This window comes from Marmota marmota, unplaced genomic scaffold (genome assembly GCF_001458135.2).
Source record: "Marmota marmota marmota unplaced genomic scaffold, marMar, whole genome shotgun sequence".
Classification (NCBI taxonomy): domain Eukaryota; kingdom Metazoa; phylum Chordata; class Mammalia; order Rodentia; family Sciuridae; genus Marmota; species Marmota marmota.
In genome coordinates, this window is record NW_026000272.1 from 2,605,562 (window position 1) to 2,626,119 (window position 20,558).

At 37.2% G+C, this 20,558-nt stretch overlaps 1 long non-coding RNA gene across 1 annotated transcript in view; it reads left to right on the forward strand.

Annotated features, from left to right (window-relative positions):
• The window catches only part of LOC125614332, a 24,671-nt gene extending 6,521 nt beyond the window's left edge, over positions 1-18,150 (forward strand). Inside the window, exons 2-3 of the long non-coding RNA XR_007344941.1 lie at positions 9,131-9,198; positions 16,939-18,150. This is a non-coding gene — a long non-coding RNA (uncharacterized LOC125614332). The remainder of the gene's footprint in view (positions 1-9,130; positions 9,199-16,938) is intronic.
• Positions 18,151-20,558: the final 2,408 nt, after the last annotated feature.

The window sequence follows — 20,558 nt, forward strand, 5'->3', positions numbered from 1 at the left end:
GCAGTCTGGCTGGGCACAAAATCACGAGCCACTCAAGCAGGAACAAACTTTATTATTTTTTGAAACTGCCGCCAATGTCCGGTACGCACCCGGGAAGATTTTTTTCCACCCACGCGGCCTCCTCCCGGACCCGCAGAGAGAGCTCCTCCCCCGGAACTCCCTCCTACTGTACTTCCCCAACCAATGGGAACTCTCCAGGAGTCCTGGAGCCGGCCTAGGTGAACAGCAGGAGTCCAATATCCATATGAATGCAAATCTTAACATAATCATATCATCTCAATGGCTAGCTGGCGTCACCTTTCGACCAAAAATGCCATGCATCATATACTTGGCTCTTAGCACATGAGAAAGAGTCATCCATCCTATCAGGAGTCATGGGCCCTGGTCATCAGGAGGAGGCAGGTATGTTCTCACATAATAGGAATAGAGGGATAGGTTTGGTAACCAGGTGATCCACTCAAAAATGTGTCTTGGCGATCCCCTGACTGATTTCTGTGATAAATGGACAAGGGTGCTTTCCATAGCCTGAGAAGGACTTGTACATTAGGGGCTCAGAACTTTCAGGGATGAAGGTCTGTTTTATGCCACCAAGTAAGCCACAGAAAATAGCAAAGGTATTTGTTGAGGCTGAGAGGATTCTATCATGGGCAGTGCCTCAGGGAGGCCATGAACATCACTTGTGGCTTTGAAACCAATTGCAGCAGCGGGGGCCATGAATTGCACTGCTGTCTTTCCCCATGGGAAAAAGTCAAGCCAGTCCTGAAGGAGTTGTTCTCAAACAAGATTACCTTTCTATGTGAAGCCATTTGATACAAGGACTGTGGGGGGGTGGAGCTGCAGTGGTTGCTATGGTGCCTTCCATGGCCCCACCATCTGACTAAGGTAACCATTCCCTTTGCTAACAAAGGTATTGCTTGATTATGACTCTCTGCTTAGGCCCCTCTCCAGGAGCTACCCTAAGTGAAGGGAATTGCCTCCCTGGTGGCAGCCCACTTACAAAGACTGGTGAAGAGTTTAGTAGGGAACAGTATAAAGGTCTGGCATCCTTGCCTAGATATGAGGTATCTCTGCAGGACCATGTGCACTGTAGAGTTCCCCATAGGATTTTCTGAGACCTGTGATACAACTGCATCACAATTTAACTCCTTCCTCTGCCCAGTCCTTCTTCCTTCACTCTCTATAGGTGTTACTTTATTTTTTAAAATATTTATTTTTTAGTTGTAGGTGGATACAATATCTTTACTTAATTTTTATATGGTGCTGATGATCAAACCCAGTGCCTCACGTGTGCTAGGCAAGTGCTTTACCTCTGAGCCACAACCCCAGCCTCTACAGGTGTTACTTTACACAACAGAATAATCATCATCTCAGCCATCTACTCAGGAAACCTGACCTAATGCAGTTGCTGTTTTAAATAATGTCCCTTCAAAATTTGTGCACAGCTAAAACCTGTAAATGTGACTATCTGGAAATAATAGGGCCTTTGTGTATTATTTGGAAATGGGGCCTATGCAGATATAATCAAGATAAGATGAGATCATATTGGATAAGAGTTGGCCCTAAACACAATGACTGTTGTTTCCACAAAAAAGAGGGAAATTTGGACTCAGAGACAAACAAACAACAAAAGAGGAAGGTAATATAAAGATTAAGGCAGTAATATAAAGATTAAGGTACAATGATGTACCTGCTAGCCAGAGAACACCAGTAATTACTGGAAATCAAAATTTAGGAAGAGGAAATAATTATTCAGAGAGATCATGGACTTGCTGGTATATTTGTTTCTGACTTCTACCCTCCTGAAACATGAGAGGATAAAATTATGTTATTTTAAGCTATCTAGTTTGTAGTAATTTGTTATGGCAGTTCTAGGAAACTGATATAACTGTCAACAAAATTAAATAATTATATTGTCAAATACTCCCATTTTTCATTAATGGCTGAAAATTGCAGAACTCCAGAAACACCTTAGGATTTTATTTCTAAGCAGTAAAACTTTGCAGGGTACGTGTTAGTACATTTCGTGCTGCTATAACACAATACCTGAAACTAGTAATTTATAAAGAAGAGAAATTTACTTCTTTTAGTTTTGGGGGCTGGGAAGTCCAAGATTAAGGGCCTAGAATCAAAGGGCTTCATGCTACATGATCCCATAGAAGAATGTGAAGGGTAAGAGAAAGAGAAAGCGAGTGAGATAAAGAGAGGTTTTAAATAACAAACTCACTCCCATGGTAGCAACAATAATCCATTCATGAGAATACAGTACTAATGACCAAATCACCTTTGAAAGGTTCCAACTCCCAATACTGTTGCATTGGGAGTTTAATTTCCAAGACACAACTTGTAGGGGTACACTCAAACCAGAGCAGGTACACAAAGGCAGATTTCCCTTCTTCTTCATTTATAATAAATATTCAATAATACCCATTTGTAAATTGTAGTTCTGAGTACCACTGACTCCCTAGAAATAGTCTAAGAACATGAACATGAGGTCCATTGTATCAATATACGTTTAGGAGTCTATTGAGACAGTCTTCATACATCAATGTTTTTTTAATACTCCTTCTCCTCACCATAATAGAAGATGCATTGAGGTTCCAGGATTCAGGTATTAATCCATTAATTATCAATGATTATTGACTCTACTATCCTTGATTTTAGAAATATCACCCTTTCACAAAGTTCAAGGACAACTTAACACCATCCCACATTACTGACCCAGAACACTATGCATCTTAACAGAGGGAGGACATAGTATTTCTGGCTTGATGTCTTCAGCATAGCTTTTCTTTATAATCCTAAGCTATGAAAAATACCCTGAAATCAAACCTCATAGGTTTGATTAAGGGGTCCATGAATAAAAGCTAGGAATGGTGCCTTGCACCTCTGCTTCCCTTTACCTGTCTTTTGTCTTTAGACCATGCATGACAGGATGCCCTTGAAAGAAGTCAGTTTGTACTTACATGTGATGATGTTCCTTGCTTGGTTCTCAATCTGAAAGAATATCTACATCTTGACTGCCTCCTCCTTGATGCTCACTCCCATTCAGGAGACTCTAAGCCATAGGATCACATTATCCAGATACCAAGCCCCTAAGGTCACAAAGACACAACCTATCCAACCTCTGTATCAGAAGTGATTCAGGTCCATGTCATTCATCCCTCCTAATAACTTTTAACCCTGCTATTTGAAGGGTTGTTATTTTGAAATTGAATAAACAACTGAAGAAAGCAGACAAAATTATTTCTTATTATATTACCATTCTTGTGGGAGAGAAAGACAAACTATCTGGTGGCAATAAGTGACCATGAAGAAAACTAAATCAAAATGATGTACTATGAGGAGTGAGGTAGGAACTACTTGATTTAAAAAAAAAAAATTTTGGTCAGAGATTGAACCCAGGGGTGCTTAACCACTGAGCCCCATCCCTAGTCATCTTTATTTTTTTATTTAGAGACAGGGTCTTGCTAAGTTGCTTGTGGCCTTGCTAAGTTGCTGAGGCTGACTTTGAACTTGCAATCCCCCTGCCTCAGGCTCCCAAGATGCTGGGATTACAGGCATGCGCCACCATGCCCAGCTGGGAATTTCTTTATGTAGGTGATTTGGAAAGGCCTCTCTGGCACTTAGGCAGAAGCTTGAAGGAAATGATTGTCTACATTCTGCAGAGATTTAAGGGAAGAGCCTTCAGGCTGAGAAACCACTAAGGTGGGTTTGGCCCATAGAAGGAAAAGTAGGAGGTCAGTAAAGCTGGTGCAGTGGGAGTGAGTGAAGAATTATTAGACATAGAATAGAAAGCTAATAGAGGGGCAGTCATGGAGGACCATGGAGACAGAAGCATAACCTACCCTTCCAGATTTACCATTATAAACATGATTTCATGGGATTTGTGAATATAACCCCATGGTAAGTCTGCAAGATTTCTTTAGTTGCTGAGTTATTTTGAGCAATAGTAATTTATCACAAGTAATTAAAAAATAACTGCTTTGAGGCCCCAAGAACAGAACTTCCATTACATAGACAGCTGTTTCTCACGGTGTATGGCAGGAAGCTGTCTACCTGGCTTTTCTCATTGGTACTACTTTACTGTGGGAGACTTTCTTGGCAAGTACTGACTTATTTTGTCTACCTTGGATTACTAAAAACCTGTGCCTGAAATGCAACATACATCCTCCAGTACCAGGGGATATATGGGAAACCAGGAGTTGGGCCCAGAACAGCAAAAAAATGATAGAACTACTTGAATTTGTTCCCAATTTTGAATACCTTGTGGATAATAATTTTCAGCTAAGACCAATGCTTTGAGTAACAGCAGGATGTGTTTTATGGGCAGCAAAAACACATGCCATATCCTGCCTGGCTCATACACCATGATAGGGTGGTGCAAATATGTGAATGAGTATTTGGAGGTAAGCATCAAATGTCAGGATAGTGATCTACTTCTTTATCTCAATGAATGACTGCTATTAGGTTTCAAATGATTACTGTGACCACTGTGCTCTGAAATGGAGAAGAAGTGAATGGCAGAATGAAATGCAAAACAGATCCAGAAATTTCACAATTTGAGCCTTAATTCATAGGCAGGAGCCATCCCTGTGCAGTGTCAGAAATTCCAGGAACAAAGATCCCCAGGAATACAACTTGGGCTTAGTCAAAACCCAGGATATCAAGCCTACCATTGCCTTGCTACTTGTTTTTGCAAATGAGATGATCATTTTAGTCCATGGAATCAGTGGGAAAGTATTAAAAAGAGGTTGTTACTGTTGTGATAACAGTGTGTACCCATCTCACAGTAAGCCAGCATAGTCATGGATAAGTGTTGGGCTCTGAAATCAAAACACTTGGGTTATTTATCTGATGGCTCTGGTGAGTAAAAGCCTGTGATCTGTATATGGCTGCACAGCACCGTGCAACAACAACAGAAGCCTCTATGGACATTAAACGACTTCACAAGGACAGCCCTCTCTGTGAAGTTGCAGACAGTGAGAACATTTCACAGATGCACCAGAGCCCTCTGGAGTACCAGAGGATCAGGGCTAGCCTCAACCTGAGGATAACTATATGCCATTTATAGATCACTTATCACACCAGGCAATGGGATAAGTGCTTCATGTTCATTACAGTCCCATGGACTAAAGTTTTAGGCATGTTTTAGAAAACTTCCACAAGCTGTTTTGCTTAATTCTGAGGCCACACACCAGTGGCTAATGAGGTCAGGAGTTGCCATTTTAATAAACACTCACTTAACAATTACTATATGCCAGGCTGCTCTGTATGCTTACAAATATTATCTGATTTAGTCTTTATAACTTCCCCATGAAGTAAATACTGTTTCTATTCATGGTTTACAGATGAGATGACTGAAACACAGAGAGGTCACAAGCTTACCCAAGGCCACACAGCTAGGAGATGGCAGAGCCAAGAGATTCATATCCCTTATGGCTGGGTTCAAAACCCCTGGTCTTAGTTACACATTTTGTTGCTTCACTTAAACCTAGGTCTGTCCAATTAAACTATTCTAGTTTAGAAATACACGTTAATCATAATTATTTTGTCCATATGCTTTAGAATTTCTAGAACTATAGAGCAGAACTTCCTATGTGGCTATGCCCCACAATAAGATCATAAACTGCTTAGAGCAAGGATTATGTTCTCATGGTCTATACTCCTCGTTCCCATCATGGGAACTGACATCCAGCAGAAGATCAGGAAGTGTTAGCTAAAATTTTATACAACATTCACATAATTCTTTGGATCCAATTTATTTATCCTACAATGCATGCAACACATCAACACAATTATAAACACAAGCAGGATCAGTAACACAAGTGAAATTTCTAGAAATATCTGTAAGAGAGTTGCTTAATACAGTCAATGATAGACAGAATCAATCTTGTCCAGGTATAACTTTTAAAAGTCACATTTTCATTAAAAAAAATCAGTGAAATTGTGTGAACAAAACAGCATATGGTAAAAGAGAGTTGTCACAAAGTAAGCCAGCTGAGCCGGAGTTCTTCAAGTGCTGGAAGGACATTTAGGAAGAAATGAACCAACCAGGCCCCAGAGAAAGACAAATTAACCTTCAGGGGTAGAGTTTGCTACAGTATTTTGATGGGTTCCGGCAATAAAAAATCAAGTCTTCTCCTAAAGTATCCCCTGAAAACTTGAGATTTTTATGTAACCACTTGCTTTAATATAGCCCAAATTAGCTGATTTTTAGCCAGTTAGAGACTGTCTGGTTTTTCAAAATATTTTTTTTAGTTGTAGGTAGACACATTCCTTTATTTTTATTTATTTATTTTTATGTGGTTCTGAGGATGGAATCCAATGCCTCACTCATGCTAGGCGAGTGATGTACTACTGAGCCACAACCCAGCCCCGAGACTGTCTGTTTTCATAAATTGCAAAACTGTGCCCAACATCTCCTATGCAAAGCTAAAATAACTCTGGGGCTCTAAAGTTCTCAAACCAGTTACCCTTCAGAGCTGTCTTATCCAGAGACTCCCCATCATGTTGCTGAGCAACATCACCACGACATGCAAGCTCACTCTGATCCCTGGCAGTTCTCCTGCTCTCCTGCTCTTCCAAGTAGTGAGACCTTGTCCTTATCTCTGGAAGGGCTTATCCTGTGAGGACTTTATCTTTATATTCTATCCTTTTGAAGTGCTTCCCTGTAAGCTGATTGTATGCTTCTGCCATGTCAGAGTCATATATTTTCCCTTGATCAGTTTCAAACTTCTCGAACTCACTGCAATATTTTTTGTATGAAAATGTATAAAATCAGATTGAAAATAATGAATTCACGCATCTATGATTTTGTCAAAATGAACCCAACCATTATGTTATAAATATAATGCATTAATAAAAGAAAAAGAAATAAAACATGCATATTGTTAAATATAATCATTGTTGTGAATGGGTCTGAATTTAGGAGAAACTTTTAAAATAGGAGTTATGATTTCTCTATAGTTTTAGAATTTTTTAAGAAGAATATATGCATTGTTACTTATGTACTTAAAAGTACTAACAACAGAAATAGCAGCTGGGTATTCGTCAGCAAAAATAACTGGTAGCTGATGAAACAGATGAACCTGAAAGTTACTATTTGTGCACATAAATTTTTGATACAGTGTGAAAAAGGCTCTCTGCTCTTAGCAGATTGATTTTCCAGGTACTTTCTATTTTGGAGTTCCATATTCTTAACCCAGGGTTGCTACTGAATTAAAATGAAAGCATAGGAATGGTGTACTGGCTATGGCTATAAACAACCAATTATTTTGCTTCTATTTCACAACAAATGTACTGACAAGGTAGTGCCTCCATATTCCATAAAGGATAGGAGGACTTCTTTTAGTATGTTGGCTTCCCTCAGGGTCCTTTTTTGTCACCATACAGACATGATACAGTGCTAAGAAGATAAATGAATTTTCAGTCAGATGGTCAGCCTCAGGCTAGGAGCCATGGGTAAAGCATGGGATTCAGATGAATTTAGACCAGTGGTCTCTTCCCAGCCCTGTCACTAGCCAGTGATCCTATGAAAGTCTCCAGTCAGTCAGACTTCAGGTATTCAGCTGCCAAATGAGAATGATAAGATCTATCCAGTAGGGTCTGTTGAGACATGGGTACAGTATGTAAAGCACCTGGTATGGTGCATGGCCCATAATGGAACTGTAGTGAGTGGCAAATGGCTCTTATTTCTGGTAGTATTTGATTCCAACCTCTATGACTCTGGGGTGCTGTTTGTATTGTCATTGTTCACTAGAAACATTAGAGATTATGAAGCTCAATAAGATCTGGCATAACAAATTAGTATGTTTGTATGGTTTGAGTGTGTCCTTCAAGGGTTCATACATTGCAAGCATAGATCCCCGTGTGGCAATATTAAAAGTTGGTGAAACTTTGAAGAGGTGCAGCCTAGTGGAATGTCCTTGGGTCTTTGAAGCATTGACCTCAAAGGGATTAAGGTAGTTAACATGAGAATATAAGTTATTTCTCTGACAATGAGTTGTTATAAAAGAGTGTCTGCCCTCTCTCTGGCTTCTTACCTTATGACATGACCTCCCTCCTACACTCACTCTCACCATTGTAATGCCACCTTTCAAGAGTCCTCACCAGAGCCAGCATCTTGCTCTTGAACCTCCAGAACTGTGAGATAAATAAATGTTTTCTTTATAAAGTATCCAGCCTAATTTTCAGGTAAATGAATGGAGTTGGAGAATATTATGCTAAGTAAGCCAATCCCCAAAAAACAAAAGCCAAATATTTTCTCTAATATGAGGATGCTGACTCATAATGGGGATGGGGGGAGCATAGGGAGCAATGGAGGAACTCTAGATAGGGTAAAGGGGAGGGAGGGGAGGGAGGGGAAGGGAGGGGCTGTGGGGGTAGAAAAGATGGTAGAATGAGATGGGCATCATTACCCTAAGTACATGTATGAAGGCATGAATGGTGTGACTCTACTTTGTGTACAACCAGAATTGAATTGCATTGTACTATCATATGTAACAAATTAAAATAAATAAATAATTTAAATTAAAAAAGAAAAAAAATAATAAAGTATCCAGCCTAAGGTATTTCTTTACTGCAGTAGAAAAGACTTATATATCACCTTTAAAATACTGTTTTGTGGGTGGGGCTGTAGCTCAGTGGCAGAGTGCTTGCCTAGCATGCATGAAGCACTTGGTTCAATCCTCAGCATCACATAAAATAAGCAAATTAAATAAAGGCATTCTGTCCACAACAACTACAAAAAATTAAAAAAGAATTTGCTATTAAATTTGCTAATAAAGCTCAATAAATCATTCTTTTCAGAGTATCTATTATTATTTAACATAGTTGTGGGAGAGTCATACCCACTTGAATAAACCTCAAAGCAACTGTGCTGTGAAGCACTGACTAGATTTCTGGTGTGAAGTAGGGGTACAGGTTTAAACACTTCGTCCTACTCATTCTACCATTTGCTATTGATGTGGCCTACAGACCCTCCAACTTTCCTGCTGTCATTACTTCCCTGCTCCAAACACAAGTACCAGATCAACACACTCTTCTGTCTCCAACAGATTTTCATGTTCTAATTTTTAGATTTTGTTATTCATATTCTTTGTTTTATTAAATTTAATTCTTCCTTCTACAGTTTTCCAGGATTGATTTTGAAAATAGAAGATAGCAGCCTGTACTTCATTACCATCTTGGCAGTTATAGGTAAGGCAATAAATCTGTAAATAATTTAAGCAGAATTAGCATCTTTACATAATTTTTCTCCCCTTCATTGAATAGGATATGCTATTTCATTTGTTGATGAATTCTTTTACCTGAATTTATCAGTGGATTTGATTAATTGCCTCCATAAATATCATATATTTCTTAGGTATTATTTTTGTTTTGTTGCTCTTGTGATTGGGTTATTTTCTATTACTTGTTCTAATTAGTTACTTTTCTTTGGAAGGTTCTTGATTTTTCAGTAGTGATCTCCCATGTACAATTTTTTCACGTCTCTTATTAATTCTAATTTGTATGTATATTACTTTGAATTCCCTAAATAAATGATCACATTGTCACCAAATATTATCTTTCTTTTCAGTATATCCCTTAATTATTTCACTATGCATAGTTTTGGCTTTGTGTTCTAGTATACTACTCAAAGGTAAAGGTGTAAAAATGCAGCTGTGTATTTTCCATATATATAATGGGAACACAGCTAATGTTTTTAAAATTAAAAATAACAGCTAACATTTTATCTGTATGTTTTATTAAAGACATGAAGAAATGGATATTCCCTTATAATTTCACTATACTGAAAGGTTTTACTGTGAGCCCAAGCTGAATTTCTTTTCTTTTTCCTTTTATTTTTGTGGGGGGGGGGGCTACCAGGGATTGAACCTAGGGGTGCTTAACCACTGAGCAACATCCCCAGCCCTTTTTATTTTTTACTTTCAGACAGGGTCTTGCTAAATTGCTAAGGCTGGCTTTGATCTTGTGATCCCCCTGCCTCAGCCTCCCCAGCTGCTGGGTTTTCAGGTGTGTGCCACTGCACATGGCTTGTTTAATTTCTTTCTTAGTCTTTTTCCATACCCATTGACATTAACAAATGTTTTCCCTTAATTGCTATTGTGTACAGTTACAATTGAAAATATTTTACAATTTAAATAATATCTCCATTCCTTGAATGGAGCTCTTTATCACTTAATTCACTCCTGTATTGAATATGTTATAAATTTGTTTAGTATATTTATCACTATGTGACCTTGACCCAAGTGTTCTTTCCATGGTAGGGAAAATCGTGTTCCCATCTTGTTTTTTAAGTCAAGGAGAACTAGTCTGAGAGAATGAGTTAAATCATTCCTCATCTTTTTGTATGCTTTGAGAGAGTTTACATAAGACAGTGATCAGTTTTCTTTTATGGCCACCAGTAGAGCTGAACTCCAAAACTGCTTTGCACTAGAATTTTGAGGATATTTTGAGTATTAAATACAGTTTAAATTTAAGTTGGCTTTTGACTTTTGGGTACTGGCTTATTTCATTTAGCAAGATAGTTTCCAGTTCCATCTATTTATCAGCAAATGCCATAATTTCATGCTTTTTTTAAGACTCAGTAATACTCCATTGTGTATATATACCACATTTTCTTTATCCATCATCTGTTGAAGGGCACCTAGGTAGGTTCCATAGCTTGGCTACTGTAAATTGTACTACTATAAAGATTGATGTGGCTGTTTCACTTTAGTATGATGAATTCAGTTTCTGTGTCTTCTAAGGAATTGGCATTTGTTAGTTGTCATTATGGCTTTATAATCCACTAGTTCTGCATTTAGCTTCATTATTTCATACATGTTATGGTTTAGATATGGTGTCCTCCAAAATCTCACGTGTGAAACAATGTAAGAAGGTTTGGAGGAAAAATGATTGGATTATAGCTTCGGCCTAATCAGTGAATTGATCCGTGGTGGGATTAACAGAGTGGTGACTAGAGGCAGATGGGGTGTGGCTGGAGGAAGTGGCTCATTGGGGTATGGCGATGGGATGTATATTTTGTATCTGGTGAATGGAGTCTCTCTCTGCTTTCTGATCATCATGTGAGTTGTTTCCCTCTGCCACATTCTTTCCCCATGATATTCAGCCTCACCTTAAGCCCAAGGAATGGAGACGGCCTTCTATGGACTAAGACCTCTGAAACTGTGAGCCCTCAAATAAACTTTTCCTCCTCTACAATTATTCTGTTTGGGTCTTTTAGCCACAGCAGCAAAAAAGCTGACTAAAACAATACCTTCTACTGCTTTAGGTTTAATATGACATCCAGGCCCTAGTTTATTGAATTGCTTGGGTGATTTAAATATTTCCTGTTTTCTAGTATTTCTGTTTAAGGATGTATATTTCCTTTTGAGTATCACTTGGGTGATATTGCACAGATCATGCTATATAGCTTCATGTGTATACATATATTTCTGATACATAAATATATACAAATTATAGATATTTATGGGGTACCAGGTGATATTCAAATATATGTATACTTTCTGTAATGTTTAAATGAGATTAAATGTATCTATCTTTTCAAACATTAATTATTTACTTGTGAAAACATTCAAAATATTTTCTTCTAGCTTTTTGAAATATATAGCACATTATCATTATGTATAGTCATGCTACTGAGTATTCAACCATAAGAATTTCTCCTGTCTAATTATAACTTTGAACACATTTATCAACCTTTCCCCATAACTCCCCAGATTCTTGTCACCACCATTCTACTCTCAACTTCTATGAGATCAACTTTTTTTTAACACTCCAAATATGTTGATGTCATACAGTACTCATCTTTCTTTTCTGGCCTATTTCACCACATAATGATCTCCTGTTCCTAACCTGTCATCATAAATGGTAGGATTTCATTCTATTTTATGGCTGAATAGTATTCCAAGGTATGTATGTATCATATTTTGTTTATCCATTCATTCATTGATAGGCATAGAGGTTATTTCCATTTCTTAGCTATTATAAATAGTGCTTCAATGAACATGCAGGTGCAGATGTCTCTTCAACATACTAATATTTTCTCCTTTCAATAAGTACCCAGTAGTGGGACTGATGGGTCATATGGTAGTTCTGCCAATTTTGTTTTATTTTTGTTTTGTGGTGCTGGGGATGGAATCCAGGACCTCTCACATGCTAGGGATATGCTCTACCACTGAGATACACTCCCAGCCCTAACCCTAGAAGCTCTATTTTTAGTTTTGTGAGGGATAACATACTGATTTCCATAATGACAGAACTAATCTACATTCCCACCAATAGTGTGCAAGAGTTCCTTTTACTCCATCCTCACTAGCACTTGTTATCTTTTGTCTCCTTTAAAAAAAAAATATTTTCAGTTGTTGATAGACATACATTTATTTATTTATTTATTCATCTATATGTGGTACTGAGAATTGAACCCAGTGTCTCACACATGCTGGGCAAGTGCTCTGCCTCTGAGCTACAACCCCAGCCCCTTTTGTCTTCTTGATAAGAGCCATTCTTCCTGGAGTGAGATGATATCTCATTGTGGTTTAAATGTGCATTTCCCTGATAATTGTTGATGTTGAACATTTTCCATATTTGTTTGCCATTTGTACATCTTCTGTTGAAAAAATGTTTATCAAAAGCTATTGTCCATTTTAATTGAGTTATTTTTTGGGGTTTTTCAAAATTGAGATTTGAAGTTCCTTATATGTTCTAAATATAAACTCCTTGTCATATGTAGAGTTTACAAATATTTTCTCCCCTTCTGTAGGTTATCTCTTCATTTCATTTTGTTGATTGTTTCTTTTGCTGTGCAAAAGTTTTTAGTTAGATGAAATCCAATTTGTCTAATTTTTCTTTTGTTTCCTGTGCTTTTGGGTTCTCATAAAAAAAAATCTTTGCCAATTCCAATGTCTAAAGATTCCCACTATGTTTTCTTCTAGTAGCTTCATAGCTTCAGTTATCACATTTCACTCTATAATCTATTCCAAGTTGATTTTTGTGACTGGTGAGGGACAAGAGTCTTCCTTTATTCTTATGAATATGCATATCCAATTTTATCAACACCATTTGTTTCAAAAAAACTGCCTTTTCTCCCCTATCACTTTTGTCAGAAATAAGTTTGTTATAGATGCAATGTTACCTCTAAGTTCTCTGAAATGCAGTGATATGTTGTTTATTTGAGATCTTTCTGCTTTCTAGATGTAGATATCGATTGCTATACATTGCCCTCTTAGTACTACTTTGATGTATCCCATATGGTTCTATATTTATTATTTGTTGCAAAAAACATTTTAAATCCATTTTGAAATAATTCCTTGATTTGTTGGCTGTTCAGGAGTTATTTAATTAACATGTGTTTGTGTGGTTTCCAAAGTTTTTCTTATTATTGATATCTATTTTTATTGCATTATGCTTAGAAGAGATGCTTAAAATGATTTAAATTTTTCAAAATTTGTTAAGGCTTGTATTTTTGGCCTACCATATGATCTGTGTGAGAATGTTCCATGTACCTTCAGAAAGATGTGTATTTTGCAGTTGTTGGATGGAATGTTCTGTAGATGTCTGTTAGGTCCATTTGGTCTAGGCTATACTTTACTATTTTTGTTGTTGAATCTGTCTGGATGAGCTGTTCATTGCTAAAAGTGGGGTGCTAAATTCCTCTCTAGTATATTTTGTATACTGGATTTATTTAGTATATTGGATTCTATCTCAAGTCTAATAATATTTACTTTATTTATTTAGGGGTTATGATAATGGGTTCACATGTATTTGTGATTGTTATTTCCTCTTGCTGAATTGACATCTTTATTGTTAGGTAATGATCATCTTTATCTCCTGTCATCTGATTTTGGTGTAAAGTCTATTTCATCAGAGATACCCTGTTTCCTTTTGGATTCCATTTGAATGGATTATATTATTCCATCCCTTCACTTTCAGTCTATGAATGCAGATGTCTCTTCAACACCTTTATGGTGTGGAAAATCTGGGAATATTGTTTTCTCTCCTCCATTTCTAAATGATAGCTTTTCTCAGTACAGTATTCGTGGTTAGCACGTTTTTTCCTTAAGTGTGAAAGGTGAAATGAATTTTTTGTAAACAACCTATGTGTATGTGTGTAAACATATATGCATATATATACACACACACACAACATGTATGTACACACAGATATGCACAAACATTCAGTCACTTGCATATTTTAATCTATTTATATTTAAAGTAATTGTCAATAACTAAGATCTTACTACTGTCACTTTGTTATTTGTTTTCTAGTTTTATTATAATTCCTTTATTTCTCCCTCTTACTGTGTTTCTTTGTGGCTAATTGATTTTATTTTGTAGTGTACTTTGATTCCTGTCTTATTATTTTAATCTATCTAGTATAGATTTATAGTTGCCATAATTTTCAAAAAAAATCTCTTGATTATAACAGGTTATTTTGAAATGATAGCAAGTTAACTTTATTTGCCAAGATTATAAAGACAATGAGAAAATAAATACTAATAAAATATGTACATTTGTACTCCATTCCTCCCCATATTTTGAATTTTTGGTGACCAATTTATCTATATTGTTTATTTCCTAATATATAAATGTACTTATTTTTAAAATTTTTTAAAATTCTTCATACTAAAGGTATGAATGTTTTACACAACATGTTTCCAATATTGTAACATTCTGAATTTGTTGATGGACCTTTATTTACTTTTTATTTATTCATATGTGGTACTAAGAATTCAACCCAGTGCCTCACACATACTAGGCAAGTGCACTTCCACTGAGCTACAGCCCCAGACCCTGTTCCATTCTTTCTGACAAAGTAATTAATCATTTTGTTTTATTGAAGTGCATTGAATTTCCCTAAAACATCTAATATGGATTTTTCTGTGAGTTCACATATATCAGTTTCTGCCACTTTTTTCTGTCTGTTAGACAAGGTATTAGTTCCCTAAAAGTTCTTAATGCTTGTCGGTGTGTGACATTGTTTGCGCATTAAAGGATTAGATATTTATTACAGTCTTTATAGACTGGCTTTTTTGGGGTCTGCCCTTCCACAAATTCTAAGCAGGCTACCTAGTTTCTCTGAAACTGTAGTCACTTGCAATTTCAGTACTACCCAATGGCCTAAATCAAGGTTTGCTGTGAATCTGCAGTTTGTGTGATATCACTGTTGCAGCACTAGAGGGCACTCCAAACCCAAATCTGCTGTTAGTATGTTGTTCTGAATGAACTAGGGGGGTGGCTAGAAAGTCCATCCCTGAAAGCTCCCAGTTGGGCCCAGATTCTGCGTTCATAGTATCAGGAATTTGGGAATGCAAAGGGATTCTTGGATAATAACATGTATGAAAGGTAAAGAGTGGGGAAAGATTATTGCAAGGGGGAACCAGAAGACCATGATGCCAGCCTGACAAAGTCTCCATAAGCCCATGGAGAGAGATTTTGAGCAAAGATGGACTGTTATATGAGGTCAATGTTAGGTGAAAATGATCAGCCACCTGTCATTCTCATTTGAGCCCACATCATCAGTCTTGGACTTAACCTCATTGACCTTATCTTCCTTTCCATGGGTATTACTTCCCAATAAGCCATTAGGTGAGAATCACTTGGAAGAGCTCAAAAAAGCAACCACATACCACCTAGTGAGTCCTTTACAAAAAGGGAATCTGCCTGCCACATCTATGCTTCCCACATGCACATTTTTCTTTTCTTTCAGTTGGGTTGAGTCCTGACTCCCAGGCTCTCCACAATTTTGGACTATGATTGTTAACATGTTACAGTTTTTGTTTTGTTTTGTTTTGTTTTTCCCCCTGAATTCTTGGACTGTTTCTTTTGGAATTGTGTCTTGCCATCTCTTTCAGTAAGATGAAGGAATTTTCAAGTCATCATTTTTAAAATTGCATCTTCACTTTTTGCTGAAATTATAACAATTCAAAACTTGTTTTTACTGCCTTGGTACATTCATGAACCATCACCTACAAGCTCACAAACAACCAGAGGTCTAGAATTTCTGTCATCTACCCCTGGCCCCACCCCCTGCTGGTTCTTGATTTGTGGATGCACCTACATGTCTCTCCCCCGTTTCTGAACTCTCAGTTATAAGATTACAATCAGCATCCTTAACTCTAATCTCTTAGGACTTGCAGCTGTAACTGTTCTCTATAACATTTGGGACTGGGATGACTCTGCAGATCCTATCATTGTCGTTTACTGAAGTAGATGCCCCAAACAGGGCATTCTTGCTATCAGCTCTCCTTGAGGGGCTGCCTGTTTCTCTTCTATCTTGCTCTGCAGCAGCCCACCAAGACCAGCCCTGACTCTGATTCCATGGCTGAGGAAGACATCCAATTATTACTTTCTCCCTTTCTTGAGGTCAGGTGAAGAAATAAAGAAGATATCCCAGCATTTGGATCATTTCCTAAATAACCAGTCCAGGAATGCATGCTGACTATAGCGCACTCATCACACAAATCAAAACTCAATGAAACATTTCAGCCCCTATGTCCTGTGTGTAATAGAAGCCTTACAAAAGCCTTAAAACATGGAAGACAATGCACAGGATCATGGTGTGTACAGAAATGATATGGAATGAACAGTGGGTCCAGTTTAGAGGGACCCTGAATACAGAGTAAGGAATATGAACATTATTCTGTGTAATTAAATCACAGATTTACATCACATCTGGGCTCCTCTCATCCTTTTTATTTCCTTCTCGGGGCAGGGTTGGACATACTTATGCATGTATAGACTGTCATGTATCTTCCTCACTGGGTTTTAGGAAGGGTTAAACATTTTCTGTTTAAAATGTATATATGAATACCTCAGAAGAAAGGTACCATTTAAAATTCCCATAGGAACCAATTCTTCACTCTTCTTGAGACCAATTTGCTTCAGTAAGAAACATGTTCACTTCACGTGTCCTTTTTTTTTTTTTAATTTCAGGTGAGACTCCACACCTTGGCTACCAGATATCATGGCCCCTAACCCAGGAAAGCCTGAATTTTGATGAGAAACTAAGAACACCAGCAGAGCTTTCTGATTTTGTACTGTGATTCCTCTAATGTATCATCATGGACACAATTGCATTTCAGTCATTGGCTTGTTTCTTTGCTTAGGTATTACCACACGGGCTTGACCTCTCTGTCGCTAGAATGATGACATTGCTATCCAAACATAAGTCTTGGGTCCTTTTGCCCTTAAGCAAAAGTGAAGCAAAATTATTAAGTATATTTCTCACACACCCATTTCCTTGTAATAGTTACAGGAATGTGAGGCCCAGAATTTGGGCTTTGAAGTCACTTGTTTCTTGTGTAATGGCATTTACATGGACATACTAGCTGAGGATGGGCCAGATGTTTATTTTATTAGGAAGAGAATTAAAATTATCTGTCTCTTAAATATGCCAGGGGGTATTTTAAGGAAATAATTTTAAGCTTCTGGAACCTATGAGAATATTGTAGCTTTGTTTTAGTTTGTTTTCTGTTGCTATAACAAAATATCCAAGAGCAGATAATTTATAAAGGTTAAAATGTATTTTCCACAGTTATGGAAGCTAGAATGTCCAACAGTATGGTGCTGGCAACTAGTTGGCATCTGGTGAGAGCTTCCTTGCTGCATCATAACATGGAGAAGACCACCTCATAGAAAGACAGAGCAAGCAATCTAGCTCAGGTCTCTCTTCTTCTTAAAAAGCCACTAAGGCCATCATGGAAATCTTCATGACCTATATAATACTAATTATACCTCAAAGGCTCCACTTCTGAATACCATTAACATGAACTTTTGTGGGATACACTCAAACCATAACAAGTGCCCTCACACCCAGCTTAACTTTCCTTCATATTATGGTATGCTACTAGTAATTTCTTCTTGAATGCTACTGTTATCCTTCCAATGTTTGAAGGATATTGGCATAGCTGGTTCACTCTATAAAGATATTTCTCTTGTAATCATTTTGTTCTCTCATATTCATATGCTAATTTTCATGAAAAATGTGACTTAAAAGTTCCACATAGACAAGACTCTCTCCCTCTATTGTTGGCTGTGTATGTAGGCACTTCTCCATTCATTTGGAGAAGTGTCATTTGCACCACTGATTCTGTTTGTGTCAACATGTTACATGTATTGTAGGCTAAATAAAGTCGATCTGACAAAGTTGTGTGTTTTTCATTTTGTTTTGGGGTTCTGGGTATCAAACCCAGAGCCTTGCACATGGTAGAGGAGTGCTATACCAGTGAACCACATTCCCAGGGCAAGGTTGTGTGAATTTTATTTAGTATGTATTTCCTAATCTCCACTATTTGTTAAGGCCTGTGAAAGAAGCTGGGAGTGCAGCATAATGCATAACCCCTGCCCTGAGTAGTTTATGACCTAATAGAGGGGTGTGGCTGCACAGGATGTTCATTCTTTATGGTTCTAAACTGTCTGTGCCTTTGTTCCGTCAATTATAAGCTATGAATAACAACAGTACCTACTTCTTGGGGTAGCTACAGATACTAAACATATGACTATCTAAATTCTCAGTACATACATGGCATTTTTGAATGCCCATGTTTCACACAAACAAACAATCCCTTTCAACAGATTTCCCTCCCTGGCTCTAGGCACTCTTGTTTGTCCCCATTATATTGATTTGTCCTAGATGACTAGGTGTTGTTAACTTGCTTTACAATGTTTTCAAAGAGCACCCACTACCATTCTGCAGACCGAATTCCCTGTCAAATAAACCAAAGTACCTTGAGTCATTCCAGCTAGGCCCCAGGAAGGCTAGAACAAAGAAACACAACTTTATGTATAAGGTCTGCTTTGTTCCCTCTGGAACCAGCCTCCAGGGTCCCACACTAGAAATGCGGGCTGCTGTCTTTAAGACCACTGCCAAGTTGCAAAGGGGAGTAGGAAGGGACAATTTAAAAGCCACAAAATGTTTCTACTGTTTTTTGTCTTTTCATTCTTTTAGGATTTGCCTGGATTTTGCAAGCCTAAAGATTTTTAAATGATTTTTAAGCTATGATATCAATCTGTTTAATAGTTATAGTTCTATTAGATTATTCATTTCATGTAAAGTGAGTTTCAGTAGTTTCTGATTTTTTGAAGAATTGTACTGTTTCACCTAAGTCCTTGTAATTATATGCAAATATTTTTCTTAGTATTTACTTTTCTATCATTCTAACATCTGTAATTTAGGACCTGTGGTAACATTAACTGTTTAAATTCTGAGAGAGATGATTCGTGTAGATTTTTTTTCCTTTTTAACTTTGGGCACCTGGCTAGAGTTATATAGCTTTTTCTCAATCTTTTGAAAAATGTGGTTTGTTTGCCATCATTTTCTCTGTTTCCTAATTTCAATTTTACTGATTTTTTTCTTTTCACTTCTTTGTTTCTTTTCTTCTGCTTGCTTTGGGTAAAGTGTTATTCTTCTTTTTCAAACTAGGTTAAGATGGAAACATATATTATTGATATGTAGCTTAAATAAACAAAATTCACCATTTCAAAGTATATAGTTCAATGGATTTTGGTTTATATCCTAGTTGTACATCCATCATCAATTTACAGGAAATTTTCAATGCTCTCCAAAGAAATAACCTACCTGTTATGAATGACATTTCATTCCCATTTTCCTTAGACCAAGGTAAGCACTAATTAATTTTCTGTCTCTATAGATTTTCTTATTTGTGGCATTTTTTATAAATGGAATTATAAAATATGTGGTCTTTTGTGTTGGGCTTCTTACCTTAGACACAGTATATTCAAGGTTCCTACATATACTATGTAGCACTAATTTATTTGGCTAATATATCTCCCTTGTGTAAATCTGCATGTGGGCTTTTCATTTTCTCACTTTCCTTTGAGGCAAAAACATTTCTAATTTCAACAAAGTCCAGTTTATTTATTCTTTGTAACTTGTGTTATCTATCTCACTCACACTTGTGACATTCCATGTTCAGTAACCCTAATGAAACTGTCCTGTGAAAAAGAAATGTAGAAAGCTTGTGGTGGTGGGGGGAGAAGGCATTGAAAAGAGTACCACCTAGCTGGGCAAAGAAAGTATTCACTCTGAGAATTTCTCACTGAACCCAGCAGCAATAACCAGCTGTCTGTGGTATTGAGTATCTATAGGGGTAGGATTCTGGCAGTCTACGAGTACAGCCAACCCAAATATGGAAAGAAGAAACAAAGAAGAATAGTGTTATCTCGTGTTTGTAGAAATAAAGGAGGTTTCCCTTGTGTCCAGAATCTAACTGGTATTCAACCCCCCTTCCCTATCTTACAGTACAATGAAGTAGAGTTCCAAATAAAACTAGTCCATGGCATCCACACATCCTTCTTGTATTCTTTGCCACTTTACTCTTTTTATTTTCAAACTTACCACAAGATTTATAATAATCAAAATAGTATTGTACTAGAATAATGTAGATCAATGGAATTGAATTGAGAGTTCAGAAATAAACATTTGTAGTCAAATGATTCGTAAGTCCCAGGGGACGGTTAATGGGAAAAGGGAGGAACAGTGGAATGTCATTAACCAAACTATCCTGTATACAGTGAATTCCACTATATGTATA